This window comes from Leptidea sinapis, chromosome 47, assembly GCF_905404315.1.
Source record: "Leptidea sinapis chromosome 47, ilLepSina1.1, whole genome shotgun sequence".
In the NCBI taxonomy this organism is placed as follows: domain Eukaryota; kingdom Metazoa; phylum Arthropoda; class Insecta; order Lepidoptera; family Pieridae; genus Leptidea; species Leptidea sinapis.
In genome coordinates, this window is record NC_066311.1 from 4,076,552 (window position 1) to 4,094,313 (window position 17,762).

The 17,762-nt window shown below is 34.6% G+C and overlaps 1 protein-coding gene across 2 annotated transcripts in view; it reads left to right on the forward strand.

The window, feature by feature from the left end:
* Positions 1 to 6,483: 6,483 nt before the first annotated feature.
* The window catches only part of LOC126978148 (ras association domain-containing protein 10), a 126,958-nt gene continuing 115,679 nt past the window's right edge, over positions 6,484 to 17,762 (forward strand). For both annotated transcript variants that reach the window (XM_050826900.1, XM_050826901.1), the window contains exon 1: positions 6,484 to 6,598. The gene's annotated coding sequence lies outside the window, so the exon portion shown is untranslated. The remainder of the gene's footprint in view (positions 6,599 to 17,762) is intronic.

The following is a 17,762-nucleotide window of genomic DNA, read 5'->3' on the forward strand; positions in this document are numbered from 1 at the left end:
TATTGATAACTGACCTCAAGGTTTAAAGAACTGTTTTGCAGAAAATGTAGACCACTTCGAATATGCTTTTTATATTTTAAATTGATTTATATTTTTGTATTAAACTAACACCCTGTATAAGTAATTAATGTTATTTGCGATATATTTTTATTTTATTTGTTTCAGTATTTATGGCAAGACTAGGTATATATGACCATTGCTTAACAATTTCTATAACTAAAACTTATTTGCAAATAATATATTTATATAGAGCTGCTCTTATTGTTGGGATTATAAAAAACAGACAATGGCTTCAAGTTACCGTAAATAGTGAGTCAGTGTGACGTCTGAATCAGTACATTCACCTCGGATGAGACATTAGCTCATAACACCTACGTATCTACTGCTCGATGTAGATATTATAACGCACTCTAGGTGAAGTATAGGCAGGTGTGAGATCAATGGAATACAGAGGGTTCATTACTTCTTTAAATACAGGGTGAATTTGTCAATTAATTAAAGCTACTGCTATTGTAGTTAATTCTTGAATTGATTATGACGCTTAGAAATATTTCAAATCCACACAAAAACGGTTAGATCACTTGGCGTGGCGTAGAGACGTCGCTTCATTCTGTGTCTTCTACCGCATTTATCACACTATTATTTTTTGAAGGTATGCATGTCGTATCGTCCCGGAAACTCCGCACAAGGAAGCTCATTCCACAGCTGGTTGTACGTGGAAGAATGTTTCTTGAAAACCGGACTGTGGAGGAACGCCACACATCCAGATGGGGGAGGATGATAGACTAATTTGTGGCGTGTCGTGCGAAGGTGGCATTCGGCAGCAGGAATCAAGTGAAACAGCAGCGAAATGGCTACACAACGCTAACTGATCGAGCCATTCACAGAGCACTGGGTCCTCGACAATCGGAGCAGCTTTGCGTTGCAGGCGGTCAAGTGGTTCGTGCTGATACTGGGGTGCGCCAGACCAGAGATGACAGCAATACTCCATGTGTGGCCGGACCTGCGCTTTGTAGAGCGCTGGAATGTGGGCCGGCTTGAAGTATTGCCGTGCTCTATTTATGACGCCCAGCTTCAGAAGCCCATGTTATAAACATTATGAAATAAGTTTTGGTAAAGAGATCTGTAAGATCATACCGTTGGAAATTATTCGTAATTAAGTAATGGAGTTCTGTGTTTGCCACAAAAGTTGAGAGGGTATATTTTGTTTTGGCCTTATATCCCAGCCAGGATCAATCGGACGATTAAAAACATATCAATATAACTGTTCGCCGTTTGCAAATCTATTAAATACCATTGGCTTTTGAATGAGTATTGGAGAAGCCATTCCATAAGGCATGCGGCAATGTATCGCACAATTACAACTGGCAACGGCGAGATTTATATCTCGACCCAATGTGGTGAAATCCTTGAACCCACAATAACAATACATATATTATGATACTAGCTGACCCGGCAGATGTTCTGTTCATAAAAAAACTTTTGCAAATTCTGACCTCTCCACGGTGCCAGGAATATTTCTACAAAATTTCAAGTCTCTACGCCTTATGGTTCCAGAGATATCATGATGAGTCATTATATAAGTGGAAAACTCTTAATAAGAAACCTAATTAACCGACTTCAAAAAAGGAGGAGGTTCTAAATTCGTCGCTATTTTTTTTTATGTTTGTTACCTCACAACTCACCTCGACTGGGTGAACCGATTTTGATAATAATTTTTATTTGAAAGCTGGTGCTTCCCGTGTGGATTAGATTGTATAAAAATACGCAATCATTTTAATACTTTTTAGTGCATATTAAGTATATCTATTGTTTTTGAAGCCGGTTGTTTTTTTGTTAATCTTAATTGTAAGTATCTTCTTTTGACGTTTAAATAATAAAACAATAGATAAAATCATTAATAACATTTTAATGAACTACATATATTTAATTGCTTCAAATTTTCGCCTTTAAAACTAATTTCTACTGTTTAACAGCTTATTCACTTTTTTCACTTTAATTTGTTTTAATCTTTTTAGTTTATAATTTTCAGTAACAAAAATGACCGGACCTGGTGCAGTATTTTTGTATAAGGAATCATTTACAGAGATCAAAATCGCCTTAATTCATCAGGACTCAGAAACAAACACACGTATAGAAGAATCAAGCACATAAAAAATACTTCCACTTAGATTAAGGATTGGTCACCGCTGCGCTCCAACTAGATACCGCACTACAAAAACAATAGCGTTTATATTACGGCAACTATTAGATGTTTGTGTGCGTGGCATCTTGACACTCAATGGCATCTTTCAAATTTTGTAACATACGCTTCGTGTTATTTTACATTGAAATTAATAAAATACAAAATACTTACTGATGATATGTGATCCCAGTGTCCTTCTTATTTCTTGTAGTATTATTTTTACAAAGATTTACCCGACATTTTAGTTTCAATTATTAGCAAAGCTTAACAGAACATGTGGCACGTCAACGTCACACATTGTTCGAGCTTGGCTTCGAGGTTCGAGCTTGGGTATTAGTTGCCGCACTTAGCGACTACGCCTGAGTTATCTAGTTGGAGCGCAGCGGAGACCAATCCTTAATCTGATTTCTTCAAGCAAATCTTTCATTAAATATCAATATTGTCATGACATTTAAACTTAGACAAAGCATGGGTTTAATAACAATTTATGGTAATTTAAAGCAATTATGATTCAATTGCATAAGAACACTGAATGAACTCCTACACTGACGCCATGGTACAGTCAAGTGTAGTATTAGATTATGTCTTCAGTAATTTTATAAAGATAAAAGTTTTTTGTATATATTTTTTTATGGAAAAGATGGACAAACGAGCGTACGGGTCATCTGGTGTTAAGTGATCACCGCTGCCTACATTCTCTTGCAACATCAGAGGAGCGTTGCCGGCTTTTAAGGAAGGTGTATGCACTTTTTTTGGGGGTACCCATGTCGTATCGTACCGGAAACACCGCACAAGGAAGCTCATTCCACAGCTGTAGTACGTGGAAGATAGCTCCATGAAAACCGCACTGTGGAGGACCGCCACACATCCAGATGGTGGGGATGATATCCTAATTTGTGGCGTGTTGTGCGAAGGTAGGATTCGGCGGCAGGAATCAGGTAGAACAGCTTTTCGGAACACTCCCCGTGATAAATGCGGTAGAAGAGCCACAATGAAGCGACGTCTGTATGCAATGCCAAGTGATCCAGCCGTTCACAGAATACTGGGTCCCCGACAACTGCGTTGCACGCGGTCAAATGGATTATTAACTAATAATATACTGATATCTATATTATATTCATTATTAACATGTTTGTAAAAGATATATGTAGTAAATAAGAATAGATTATATTATATTGCTAAACGAAATTCCACTTTAAAAACATATATAGTTCTTCAACTTGTTTTTATTTTTTATTTTTCAGTTACAAAATTCATTGGACCTAGTACTCTTATACTGACGGTAAGGTACAGTCAAGTGTACAATTGTCTTCAGTAAGTTTATAAAAATAAAAGATATATTTTTGTATGTTTGTAATAATTATACTACATTATTGACTTATCAGTGAATAATATGGCCTATTAAAAGTGTGTGTTATTATATTGGCACATACAAATTTAATAAATGAAAATTCTTTGTAAGGATAGTTAAGTAAGACTTTACGTAAAACAACTTGAATGGACTAATTATAAGTTTTTACTATGATAAATTATAAATATTAAAAACTAAAGTCTTTGCAGGTTGTAAACTCTTTAGCTAAAAATGTTTCTGGTAAATAAAGAATTTGAACTTTTAAAATTCTTCTTGAACATGGTAAAAAAACATTTACAAAAAAGAAAATTCCTCGCGTGATATCAAAAGAAGCCTCACACTGGTAAAATTTTCTACATATAGGTAATTAGTCTGGCCTTATTGCCTGACTTAAAAATAAACAAAATATTACATTTCAATTGGGAATCTAATATTTTTATATGATTGTTCATTGAGGTTTCTCATTTTGGCGCCAATACATTGAACAATATTTTGCGATATTAAAATAGAGTGGGGTGATAAAGGGAACCGAATCGCTGTGATTGTATTATACAAAGTAGGTATGGAGCCAAATGCAATTTTTAAAACTCTCCATACGCTTAGTATTAGTTAAATGTTTGTGTATCTGGCTATTAATAGGTACAATGAGAACTCCTCCGTTTGTGACAGAAAAAGATCTGGCCATCCACATAGTGTTCGTACAAATAAGGTGGTCAAAGCAATAAGGGAAAGAATTCGAAGAAATCCTGTCCGAAAGCAAAAGATTTCATCTCGGGAGATGAAGATAGCACCTAGAACCATGTCGATGTCGCCTATTTTAAAAGATGTCTAAGGACTTGCAGCCTATAAGAGACGTAGTGGTGATTTCTTAACTGATAATTTAAAAAAGAATAGGGTGATAGAATCGAATAACTACTGAAGCATCACAGAAAAATGTTGTTTACGGATGAGAAAATTCTTACAATTAAGCAACATTTTAACAAACAAAATGACCGTATTTATGCTCAAAGCTCTAAGTAAGCTTCCAAATCATTCGACAGAGTGCGACGTGGGCACTATCTGACTTCAGTGATGGTTTGGTGGAGACTAAACCATCACTTAAGTCTTAGCTATGTATAGTTTTAGCTATGAAGGAGTGACTGAGCCATACTTTTGTGAAAAAGGTATCATAACATGGGCACAAGTGTTAAAGATACCATTGTTAAGAAGGTAGAGAAGCCCTTTAACAGCACCATGTACAATAACCAAGAATGGCCCTTCCACCAAGACTCGGCAACGGGTCATAAACCTCGGTCTACGCAGTCATGGTTGGAAACGAAAGTTTGGGACTTCATCAGAACTGAAGACTGGTGGTCGTCGATCATAATCCGCTGGATCTATGGTTAGAGAGTACGGCTTGCTCTAAACGCCATAATAATTTGAAGTCCCTAAAACAATACGTACGATTGGCAGTGAAGAATTTTCCCATGGAAAGAGTGCGTGCTTTTATTGATAACTGACCTCAACGTTTAAAGAACTGTACTGCAGAAAATGGAGACCACTTCGAATAACCTTTTTATATTTTAAATTGTTATATATTTACGTATTAAACTAACACACTGTAAAAGTAATAAATTTTATTTGCAATAGATGAATACGGCTGTATGGGCTTGAACCCTTTGCCTGTCCTAATAATGTACAAAGAAACCAAAAAAAAAATAACGAATGAGGCAAGCGTCAGAAAATTTTAGGAATTCTTTCTTTTGTGTAACAGCGATGCATGGGCATCTTAAAATTCACTCTCATCAGTTCTTCATAACGGGCCTAAAAAAGTATAACTTCAATAATTCTGAATATATCGAAAATTCTAAATTGGCAGCTTGTAGGTACAAAGAATTGCTACATCATTTTGATCTTGAATAACAAAAGTAATATCTTTATATTGTACATTTAAATTGTTAATTTTTATGGTAATTTGCTTACATAGTGTATATTTTAATATATAGTAGATAATATATAATATAGTAGATAGATAATAGTAGAATAAACTGGAAAACTGTTTTGAGGAAGGAAAAATTAGAAATACATGGAAAGCCTTCACTGAAAGGGGATCTAAGTTTCAAAATAAGTTTTAAAAACCTGAGTAAATAAACTGGAGCAAAGAATTTAGATTCGAAAAGGATTTATTATTAAAATTTAATATGTACATACTTGTGCATATACATTTATTACCATTTTGAATAAAAATATTTAAATTACAATTTTATTTCAAGCTGATGCTTTGGAATTTCGAAGACTGATGAACAAAACAAATTACAGCCTGGAAGAGACTATAAGAAAAGAGAGATAGGGAAAGCCGATGATAATAGTAGAATAAACTGGAAAATTGTTTGGAGGAAGGAAAAATTAGAAATAGATAGAAAGAAATGACCTTAACTGAAGAGGGATCCAATTTTTAAAGAAAATATTAAAAGCCTTTATATAATAAACTTTAGCGATGAATTTAGATTAGAAAAAGGCTTTATTATTAAAATTTAATAAATACATAATTGTGCATTTTACTTATTTATGAAAATAAGGGACGAGACGAGCAAGGCGTTCAGCTGACTGTGATGGTAATTGACACGCCCTGCCCATTACAATGTAGTGCCGCAGGATTATCGAAAAACCTTGATACATAATATTATGTTAAGTTTCATTTGTCCAGTAATTTCACTAGCTACCGCGCCCTTCAGACTAAAACACAGTAATGTTTACACATAACTGCTTCATAGCATAATATGTATATAAAACAAACGCTCATAATTCTTAATTCTTTCTATACATATATACATGACTGTACCATAGAGTATTACAACACTGTTTACTCTTTTCATGTTCGCCTAGTACAGATTTTGTGTTTGCTATTGTTTTTTATTAGCGTCTGAATGACAGGTGTGTAAAGGCTAGAGCTATACAGCCAGTCACCATAGAACCTCTCGACGAGGAGGTTGCGCGCGCGCAGGTTTTACTTTACGCTAACGAAGTGCTGTGGTGGTTCTGTGTTGTGGATTACTTGGATTTTCGTTGCTGGATTGTTTTTGGTCAGTTTTCAAGATTATCTTAAAGCATCTTATTCTATAGTTAAATCTCTTACGTACCCATGCTATGAGGATGTTAGAAATATGATTTATGGCTAAGTGTTGACTTAAGTTAGTAGAGTTTGGGTTATGTTAATCACATCAGTTGTTTCTGAAGTTACGAAGTTAATATTACTTATACTCTGTGTAACTTAACATTGAAAAATTTTTTTTAAGTTTTGGGATAATAGTGTGAGATATATTTATATTTTAGGGTAACTTACTATTAAGCCGGGCAGTACGTTGAAATAAGTTTATGATTTTATCTATTACTTAACTCAATGTTAAACATAAGTATTTAGTAAAATAATTATTTAAAACAGGACATTGTTATGAAAATAACGAGTAATTGAACTTAATGAATTCTGAAATTTTGTAGAATATTAAATAATTTTTACTATATTTCTGTACATGTCAGGGATAACATTTAAACCCTTCATTACACACTTTTTATTAGCTTCACCTGTATGTATGTTTGTTTGTAGCCGACTCATTTGGACGCGTTTTAGACCCACTTTAAACGTCCAGTTTTCTTTCAAACTTCGTTGATTGATCGAGGACCGATGACAATACATTAATTTGATAAAATTATTCCAATTTTCAATTTGCAAAATAAGATTTCTGTCATTCATAAAATTTTCATCATCATCTATTAGGTACGAATTGATGTAAATTTTAAATTTCAACTATTATTTATCTAATATCAGAAAATTTTTGAATACCAAAGAGAATTTTTAATTCAATAATGCAAATAATAGTTAGATAAAAACTAAAAAACACGCTTTTAAAAATAACCAAACTCAAAAGTAGAAAATATTTTATATTTTTTAGTTCGGTTTTTGATAAAAAGCGTGTTTTTTAGTTTTTATTTAACTATTATTTGCATTATTGAATTAAAAATTCTCTTTGATATTCAAAAATTTTCAAATATTAGATAAATCGGTTAAAGATACTAGTTGAAATTCAAAATAAACATCAATTAACAACTAACAACAATTAACGAAAAAACAAGACCTGTTTCCCGCCGCTTTTTTTTTTATCTTACGACATTGAGGCTTGGGCTCCAGACCTATACAGCCTACTATTTAATTAATTTTGTAATATATATATTTTTTTAATTAATTAAATAAAATACCGTATTTTAATTAAAATTGTAATACCTTTTATGTCTTAAAACACATGAGGCAAATAAATTAAGTACTTAAATATTATAAAATAACAAATTCTATCTCTGAACTTTTTATTGTGTTTGGCTGTATAGCTCATTTTCTTTGCCTTAATATAGATACATTTATGAGTACATACTTTTGTGCACTCGTGCACAAAAATCGATTTTGTGCAGCCTATATCGTGCACAAATAAGCAATTTCAGAGCATGAGAAGTGAAAAATAATTAATTTGAATTGGATAATTTTTTTTAATTATAGGAATGAATGTATATTTTTGCGTAAAATAATGTATTATTATTATTTAACGTAAAATAATTATTATTTATTAAATATTTATTATTAGTATGTGTAAAATAATTATCACGCCGGTTGTATTATAAATTTTAAAGTAGTCCCAAGCAATAGTTAAAATTATTTGAGTCAAATATTTGAGGCTCCATAGATTTATAGTAATTGATACGCCCTGCCCATTGCAATGCAGTGCCGCTCAGGATTCTTGAAAAGTCCAAAAATTCTGAGCGGCACTACAATTGCGCTCGTCACCTTGAGACATAAGATATTAAGTCTCATTTGCCCAGTAATTTCACTAGCTACGGCGCCCTTCAGACCAAAACTGCTGTTACTGCTTCACGGCAGGAATAGGCGCCGTTGTGGTACCCATAATCTGGCCGGCGTACTGTGCAAAGGAGCCTCCCACTGGTGGTATGAATGATCTGGCTAACATCAATCAAGTCTTTTTGTTGCTATCTGTCGAAAAAATGTTAAATTTGATACTAAACAAGATAGTCAAAAGGTGCTTTTAGATATTATAAATTTGAAATTGGGAACCGAGTTTAGGCTAAGCCATTTTCGAGTCTTGAGTCATTTTATAATGACATATCAAAGTCAAATGAACTTTATTCAATTAGGCGTTAAACTCTTTTGAATTGTCACTACAAATTTTTCTTTTAAATTACTCAATCTACCATATGTTAGGAAAAGTTGAGCTCGCAAGAAGAACATACAAGAAACTCAACGGCCACTCTTTTCAATCAAATATAGTATTTTACAATGGCTGTAATATACATAACAAATTAGTTTGTAAGGTGTTGCATCCGATATATGAGTCGTATTGAAATAATATAAATTGTTTCATAAAAAGTAATATAGAATAAACTGTATAAATATAAATTATCGTATATTGGGTGCATCAACCTATAGAGCTTGAATTCATTGTTTATATAAGGATGCTTCGTGAACATGATGGTCGTGATTACTATCATAATACTGGCACCAAAAGCAGTACCCGTTCACGAGTTGACACACGGACCAGCCATCGTTCCCTTCGTACATATTTGAGGGCAGTAGACGACACCGCCGCAAACAATGCCATTCAGTGAGCATGACGAAACATGTTAAAGGATACCTACCAAGATAACTAAAAATTACAAAATATATGCTCACGAAGAAAGCACACGACCGTTGGTATTTTGTAATTAATTGTTACCTCGTCCCTTATTTTCATTAAAAAAAAGAACTGATAAGAATATCCCATCATCATCATCATCAGCCGGTAGACGTGCAATGCTGGACAAAGGCATCCCCCGGAGATTGACCAGATCGTCAGTCCATCTTGTAGGGGGCCTACCAACACTGCGTTTTCTGGTACGTGGTCGCCATTCGAGGACTTTACTGCCCCAATGATCATCTGTCCGTCGAACTATGTGCCCTGCCCACTGCCACTTCAGTTTCGCAATCATTTGGGCTATGTGACTTTGGTTCTCCTACGGATTTCGCCATTTCTGATTCGATCTCGCAGGGAAACTCCGAGCATAGCCCTCTCCATAGCCCTCTGAGCGACCATGAGCTTTCTCATAAGGCCCACAGTTAGCGACCACGTCTGCGTACCGTAAGTCATCTCTAGTTAAAAACCTTCATCTTCAGACACTGTAGTAGAAACACCCAGCCCATCTTTTAAATTATACAACGACTTAGCATATCTTAATCTAATATTATACAATTTTAGGTGGCCTTCGCAGAACCAATTAATATCAATGCATTATTTTCTTCTATATAACCTGCTATACTATAGTAAGCCTTCTTATCAGATGGTTAGAATATAAAACCAATTAAATGAACCATAACTGAATCTAACAAAGTACTTTCATAGATTGACTACACGTGGAGATCGCGGCTAGAAGCGAAAACTGAAGGACATCGTAAATAACACGCAATCTGTGTTATTACAGGACTAATTAACTACTAATAATTATTGTACTATAATAGTACATAATTCCAGAAAAACGTTCCAAGCCACAATCATGTCAAAATTGAGTTAAAAACACAAAATTGGTCACGTGATTCATATTAACGGACTGACAAAAAATGGCGGGCCTACTGTCACTCTTTAACGGCCGTTTTCAATGACCTATCTATCCTTAGTAGTGGTAGACAAATCTATCCTTTTACGCTTACTTACATTTCAATAACCTATCGACATAAAGAATTGGAATATAACTATATTGACCTATCTATGGATAGATAAGATCTTGTCACTAAACGGCGACAGCAATATAACCGTAGAGATACGTTATTGAAAACGGCCGTAAATGACATCATGACTTAGTAGCCCAACCCACATGTATGGAATACCCTAATATTTATTAAACTTTAAGCACGAATTCCTTTAAATGTGATGTTTGTGACTTGGAACGTTTTTCAGGAACTACGTCCAATTAAAAATGGTAACAATTAATGGCGCCGTTGTGGTACCCATAATCTAACCGGCATCCTTTGCCACCACCTAGGACACCCTTGGATTTCCCTATTATTTTTATGCTCCGGGGAAGCACAGGACATAATCTACTACTCCATAAATCTCTCTCTTATCATTGTCTCTCAAGGGAAAGAAAGAACAGAAAATAAAGTAGGTTTTGTTACATTATAGTACTATCCCGTTGAGAATATTATGTTCCTACTCTTTAAGTTTGAGGCATATCTATTCCAATTTGTGGTAGATTATGTCGTTGGATTATTGATTTTAAAATAATTTATCAATTACCATCAGTTGAACGTCCTGCTCGTATCGTCCCGTATTGGCAAAAAAATAAATAATAACTTTGAAAAACACTGGACTAGTTAGTGTTCGGACAACCAGACCGGAAAATGCGCCATCGATTTTACTTTTGTCAATGCGTGCCTTAGCTAGTGGTTTTCCCAATTTAATATTCAAAATACTATGGAACTATTCTAAGCATGGCTGACTGTTTACGACTTGTCAATCAGAATCAGTTACAATACAAAAGATTCGCTTGCTTACTATATATACTTCTTTAGGCGCGTTATTAAAAAAAGGTTGAGGATGAAATTTTAAGAAGCTCGCGCATCACAGTAATCACAGTGACAAGTTGAAGCTGGTTCCTAAAATTTTCTGACGTTTGCGTCATTCGGTTTTTTTATTTTTTGGTTTCATCGTCCATTATTAGGACAGGCAAAGGGTTCAAGCCTATACAGCCGTATTCATTACTTAATAATTAATTGTCAAAGCCATCTTTGCAAGATTTTTACAGAATTGTTCTTTCTAGATACGTTTCTACGCACTTAGCACGAGGAATATTAATATATATAAGAAATCATTTTAATGATTTTTGCTTTTTTAGGCCAAAGAAGTATAACTTCTTGCGTGCATATATAAGTAAACACACACTTTTTTCTATCTTAAATCTACGTTAGAGATGTTTTTCTCTCTCGCACGGTCTGTTTGTCTATGCGCTAGTAAGTCTATGCAGTAAAATGCCATTATGCTAATTCTCTAGTAGCACTATTAATCTTACTAAAGTAGGCAATTAAGTCGTATATGGAGACAGTTTTTGTAATCGGCGGGAAGCGAACCCGGGACTCCGACAACTTGGCAAATATGGTAAAGATGTGCGCGGTTTTAATTGATATGACACGGAGAATGTTGTATCGTATGTAGGATTTATATCGGTGCTAATGTGTTTGCGGGAATCGAATCTACGACTCTTAAGTTGACATATTTGATTAATAATTACAACGCGATTACATTATCTCTGTGAAGGGATACGACGAAAAACAAAGGTTGTAGATGCCTTATATTGCGCTCTGAAACAAAATTGGAAGTGGGCTGGACATATAGCAAGATATAGAGACAATAGATGAACCTCAGAGGCAACTATGTAAGAAGGACCAATAGGAAAAAGAAGAATAGGACGTCTTAGGATAAGGTGGATAGGAGACATTCAAGCGACGGCAGGATACTTATAGAAAAAGATAGCAATAATGATGAAGACAGTACATAACACAAATAAAAATTATACTCTCTCCTATCTATGTAAATAATTGTAACAATAAGTAATATTTATTATAATCGATGTAATCAGAGATATACCTGTAATATCACTGTTAGAATGTAATATAATAGTAGATTGGAAATAAATAGGTTTTTTTATAATTATCTTATATCTTTAAACGAGATATTCTTGAATTATGGGTCTCAAATCGAAATAAAAACTATCCTATCTCATAAGTTGGACTAAACTGCACTCCATGAAGTAATCCCCATTAAAATCCGTTCATTAGTTTAGGAGTCCATCGCGGACAAACAAAGTGACGTAATTTATATATATTAAGATTTAAGATGTAACTTGTAAGGTTTTTTTACAAGTAGAAGTGTATAGAGGCTTTAATACACATGTAGATATTATTATAATATAATATTTGCCATTACCTCAATCTGGTCCTACAGCATAATAATATGTCCAAAATCGCCTAATATTTGCAACGAAATCTTGCATTTTATGGACTTTTATTTCTGGTCTCAAGTTATGTGTTTGTTTTCGCGCATATTTGGTGAAGCAACATTGTAAAATTTCGTTTTTTTTTCAATTCACAAAATTGTTGATTTAAAACTTGTTCTTGAGATATATTATTGATAATGTTATGACGTATCTACATAGGCACTTCACGGACGAGTAAAAAAAGAAGGACTCCGCGTCGTGATATTAGCAAGTGAAGCACCTTTATGCTAGTGTGTGTGCGGTTACGGGGGATACCATTTACACAAATTTTCTCCCATAAATAATAATATATGGCCACAAATACTTCTATAGTATCGTTTTTACACTTATTCACAACGCACGACGGCATTTTTAAAATATTTTATTGCGACGCAAACTGAACTGTCAGACGATGGCAAATTTTTACTCGTCCGTGAGGCACATAAATGAATTTTCTAGAAACTGTCATAACTATTTTGCACCAGGAACAAACATAAACTTATTATTAATATTATTCAATATTATATGGCCTGCGCAGTACCATACAAGAACCATGCATCAATATCTTCTGTATAATCTACTATACTACAGTAAACCTTCTTATATCTTATAGAAGCCTTAATTTATTTCTTGAACTTATGCTTGGAGAGTCATATTGTACTATCTGATATTTTATTGAAAAATTGAATACCAAGAACTATGAAAAAGCCCCTCACTCCAACTTATTAATCTTTCCTTCTTTCTTTCCTGTTGTATAAACATTAGCACCAATAAATTCTCTCCATATTTTACTTGTCCGGAAAACGTTTCAACAATAAATTAAAACACAGCCTTAAAGCGCAGTCGATCTTAATTTCGAGACGATATAACGACAGACATTATATCCCATTGTGTACAGTATCCCACGCGTGTTCCTTCAAACGATTGAAACATGAACATTTTACGAAATTGACCGAATGGTTCATTGTACGTGCAAGCCATTGTTTAAGATTCAATCTTAGCTTTGATATTTTGGTAAGAATTATCTTTCGACTATCCGTTTAATATTATTATAATAACAATTTTAAGTCCAAAACAAGTTCAAATAGGCACATAAGTGAATTTGCTAGAAACTGTCATAATCTTAATGTTAACATAAACTTATAATGCCTACTACTCGGCTATGTCGAGTTAGTAAATCTTTTATGGGGCGTTGTAAATGTGGTAAAGGTTACTATAACATAAATTACTTTCTTAATGATACCACACATTGGCAATGGAGCAACCGCACTCTGGCTATTAAGTAATAAATTTTATTGTACGATTTTACATTGTAACCGTATTTTTATAGAAAAAAGAAGCCCGCTGAGTTTTTTGCGCTCGTTCTTCTCAGAGTTCTCTTTAGAGTGGGTGGTGGTTTTTCACTTTCAATAAGTGATTTTATATACTATTTTGAATAAAAATATTAGAATTTGAATACACTTAATATATAAAAAAAGCCTTATTAAAATACAAAATTTTATCAAAATCATAACAGCTGCTTCCAAGATACACGAAAATAATCCCTTTGCCCACCTTTGTCATTCATTCCTCAGTATAACGTTTTCTTACTAAATAACGAGGCATTTTCACACAAATGATTAAGCCTTAAACATACAATATGGAACACTCATATAATTTATAATACAAATATTTACTACTGGATATCGCTGGATTTTTTTAACAAATTTTCCAGGATTTTTAAATTACGCCAAAGGTTGTCAGTAATCTTGTACATCTTCCCGAATCCTCAAAAAAACACTCATCCCTATTCGGAATCATCATATTTTAATGATCATTTATCATCATTGAACCCCACATTAGTTCACGACATTCAAGTCGAACCAAAAAACATTATACATGTGTAAGGGATATAACAATAAATCTTTTAAAGATCCGTACAGAGATTCGAGCTAACGCCATTACGCCGAAGACAATGAAAATCAAATGTTACCCGAATCGTACGCGCGTTTATTTCAGTTCTACGACGGCGACGCGGTGCGCGTGCGCAGCATTCGAACACAACTCAGCGCATGACAATCTGTGACGTTTGAAGTATTAATAGTCAAAGAGTTAGCGAAAAGTTCTATACGTATTAGTATAATCTTTTTCAGTACAGCGAGTGCTTATAGATTTAAATAAAATACCATGAGTTAAATAATTAAAACGCTAATTAAATATTTCTTGAGAAATTATCAATATTTGAAACTCTGACGTCATTCGGTGTAGGTACCGGCTAGTTTCTGTCCAGTCGAAGGTTCTTCATCAGTTCGCGGTCACCAACATTCCTATGATGATTCTCTCATTCAGTAAAAATTAACTATACTTGTTTATCCCGACGTTTCATTGTCCTCTCAGAAAAAAGTTTTAATTTTAAATTTTCAAAAATAAGACAGAACAGGGGAAAAAAGAAAAATGGCATGGCATAATCACGTGTCGTCATGTGATGGAAATAAAAGGAAGAATGTTAGTTTGAAAAGGATTTTTAAAGATACACGTCATTAAGCTAGACTAAGGCTAAGTGATCTATAGAACGTACTTATAGTTTGCTCAGACTTAACTTATGTAAAACTTAGCTGAGTGTGATAAAACGCGAACATGAGTTTTGCATTGGGCTGTGTTAGTTTAAGCTCTGAATAATTTCAGCTGTCAAATGACTATAAAAACGAAATCAAACAATATGCTTAGCTAACACTTATCTAAGTTTCTCGTAAGTAAGGTCTGAGTAAAGTCTAAGTACGCTCTATGGATCTCAGTCTAAGTTTCGTGACTGAAGTACTAAAAAATATCGACAGTGAAGGGGCGATTAATTGGTTATTTGATATTCTTAACTTTTCCAAAAACGAATGCGCTCGTTGTTATTATTTTTTTGCCGCCGTACATCACCCCGTCACACGTCATATCACACCGTTTGCCCCTCTTTTATAAAAAAAATTGTGGAATTTTCTCTTAAATAACAGTTGATATAATTATACCAATCCTCAATACATCATTTCTATGTTGATATAATTTTCCAGCAGCTCTTTGCCTACAAGCTAGCTCATACCGCGTGTTTACCCCTGAATCGTGATCCTCATGACTGATTTGTCACGTGGCGGCATACTAATGGTCTTAAACGAACGCTATCGCTGACCGTGACTCGTGAATTCCTTAACACTTTTTGTTAAAGCCTTTTGATGTGATTCTATGCTAAGTTTAACTGTCGGGTATTACGATGACACGTGATATTATTTATGTCAACGGACCAGCCCGGGTTCACTTGATTGTAGCAATTCACCCGTATCCATTTACGATATTGCGCTATTATTTTATAACTAATTTAATTCAACAAACAATGTTGTCTGTGTAAGTACAGAGGCGCATTCTTAAGTTCTTCGGACATGACTACCGGCGCGAGAGTGAGTCCATTGAGTGCCTTGTCGTGTCGGCCACCTGAGGGTTTCGCCCATGCGATGGACCGACCAAATTAAGTCTGCTGTGGGTGGTCTATTGAACGAGTGTACCAGACTGTCGGCCAGCAGGGAAAAGTGACAAATGCTCGTGGGGTGTATCACATCTGCCCCAAAAGATTTCACTTCGTGGTGACCACAACCGCTCTGCAAAGAGTGTAACGTAGAAGACACAGAAAAGAAAGAAACAATGTTTACCTTTATAGGTTTTATTACTTCACTGTTCGTCCGTCCGTTTGTCTATCTGTCAGTGGACTGTATGTTATAAGCCGTAAGAGATAGAGAGCTGAAAATTTTACAGAGTGTGAATTACTATTGCTGCTTCTAAATTGGCTAGTATATACTATAATGGGAAGTCACGCAACAGAAATAATAATGTTGATTTTACAAAAGTATTACAATAGTAAGGAACTTTCTTATGGATTCGAGGATCAACTAGATATTCGTTTTACATAATATTATTAAAGTCAAAGTATTGACTTGAAGACTGAAGAATAATAATTTAGTAGACATCACTCCTTTCATTTAGTGAAATAAATAAATTGCTACCGGTGACGTAATCCGAGTGGACGATATAAGTAGCAAAAATACAAAAATGCAAATATTGCTGTGCGAAAAATCTTATTTCCAAAACGCAAAATATGCACATAGTTTGGGTCCTCGTCTTCAAGGAAAATCAGATGGTGATGTCTTCGATATATTTTTAATTCTCGCCTTCATCATCATTTCAGCCGGAAGACGTCCACTGCTGGACAAAGGCCTCCTCCAAAGATCGCCATGACGATCGGTCCTGCGCTGCCATATCCAACCTATTCTGGCGATCTTGGCTAGATCATTGGTAATTCTTGTGGGCCAACCAACACTGCACCGGTACCGGAAGACCGGTACGTGGTCGCCATTCGAGTACTTATCTGCCCCAACGGTACTTTACTGTCCGTCGTCCTATGTGTCCTGCCTACTGCAATTCTCGCATTGTCCTAATACAATCAGCTTTCCATACCACTCGCCATGAGATGAAAAGCAATCATTGCATTTCTTTTAGGTTATTATTCAACTGGGGAAGGCTAGGCTGGGATAGGGGAAATTTTACTGTCCATACTTACAGACAGCTAAAACTGACTTAATGTATCCCTTCGAAGCAACAATTTTAGTAATTAGCTGTATGCATTCCCGTTTCGATACCAACATGCATACATAAGAACCGCATAAGCTTTCACCTCCATAGATGAATACGCATCTGTAAGTCCTAGCATTTGCAAATGTCTGTCCATTTCTGTAATATTAAAAAAAGTGAAAGGGGAACTTTTTACAATATAATCTTCAAGTCAATATTATGGGCATAATATAACGCTACTAACACTTAAACGTATCGAGAAAAAACTTGTCCCAGCAACTTGACATTTACCAAAAGGTCCTGCACAATTGTAGATATGCCTGGTTGTGGCCAATTATTATCTGCCTCTTGTAGAGCATGCACTATAGGGTCAAATGTTACTATTTCTATATATATGTGTTGGATACGGCCTGTTTTAAATGCAGATACAAGTATGGCAATATTTCTTTTAGAAAAATCTTATGTTCATAGATGGGTAACCTCTCGTGTTCCACTGGCGGTGGGGTAACATCAAGGACGGCTGTATGATTGCTCAAAAGATCGAATTAATTTTTTAATTATTCTTCCTTACACCTAATAGTTTTAACGAGATTTTTCAGGTTC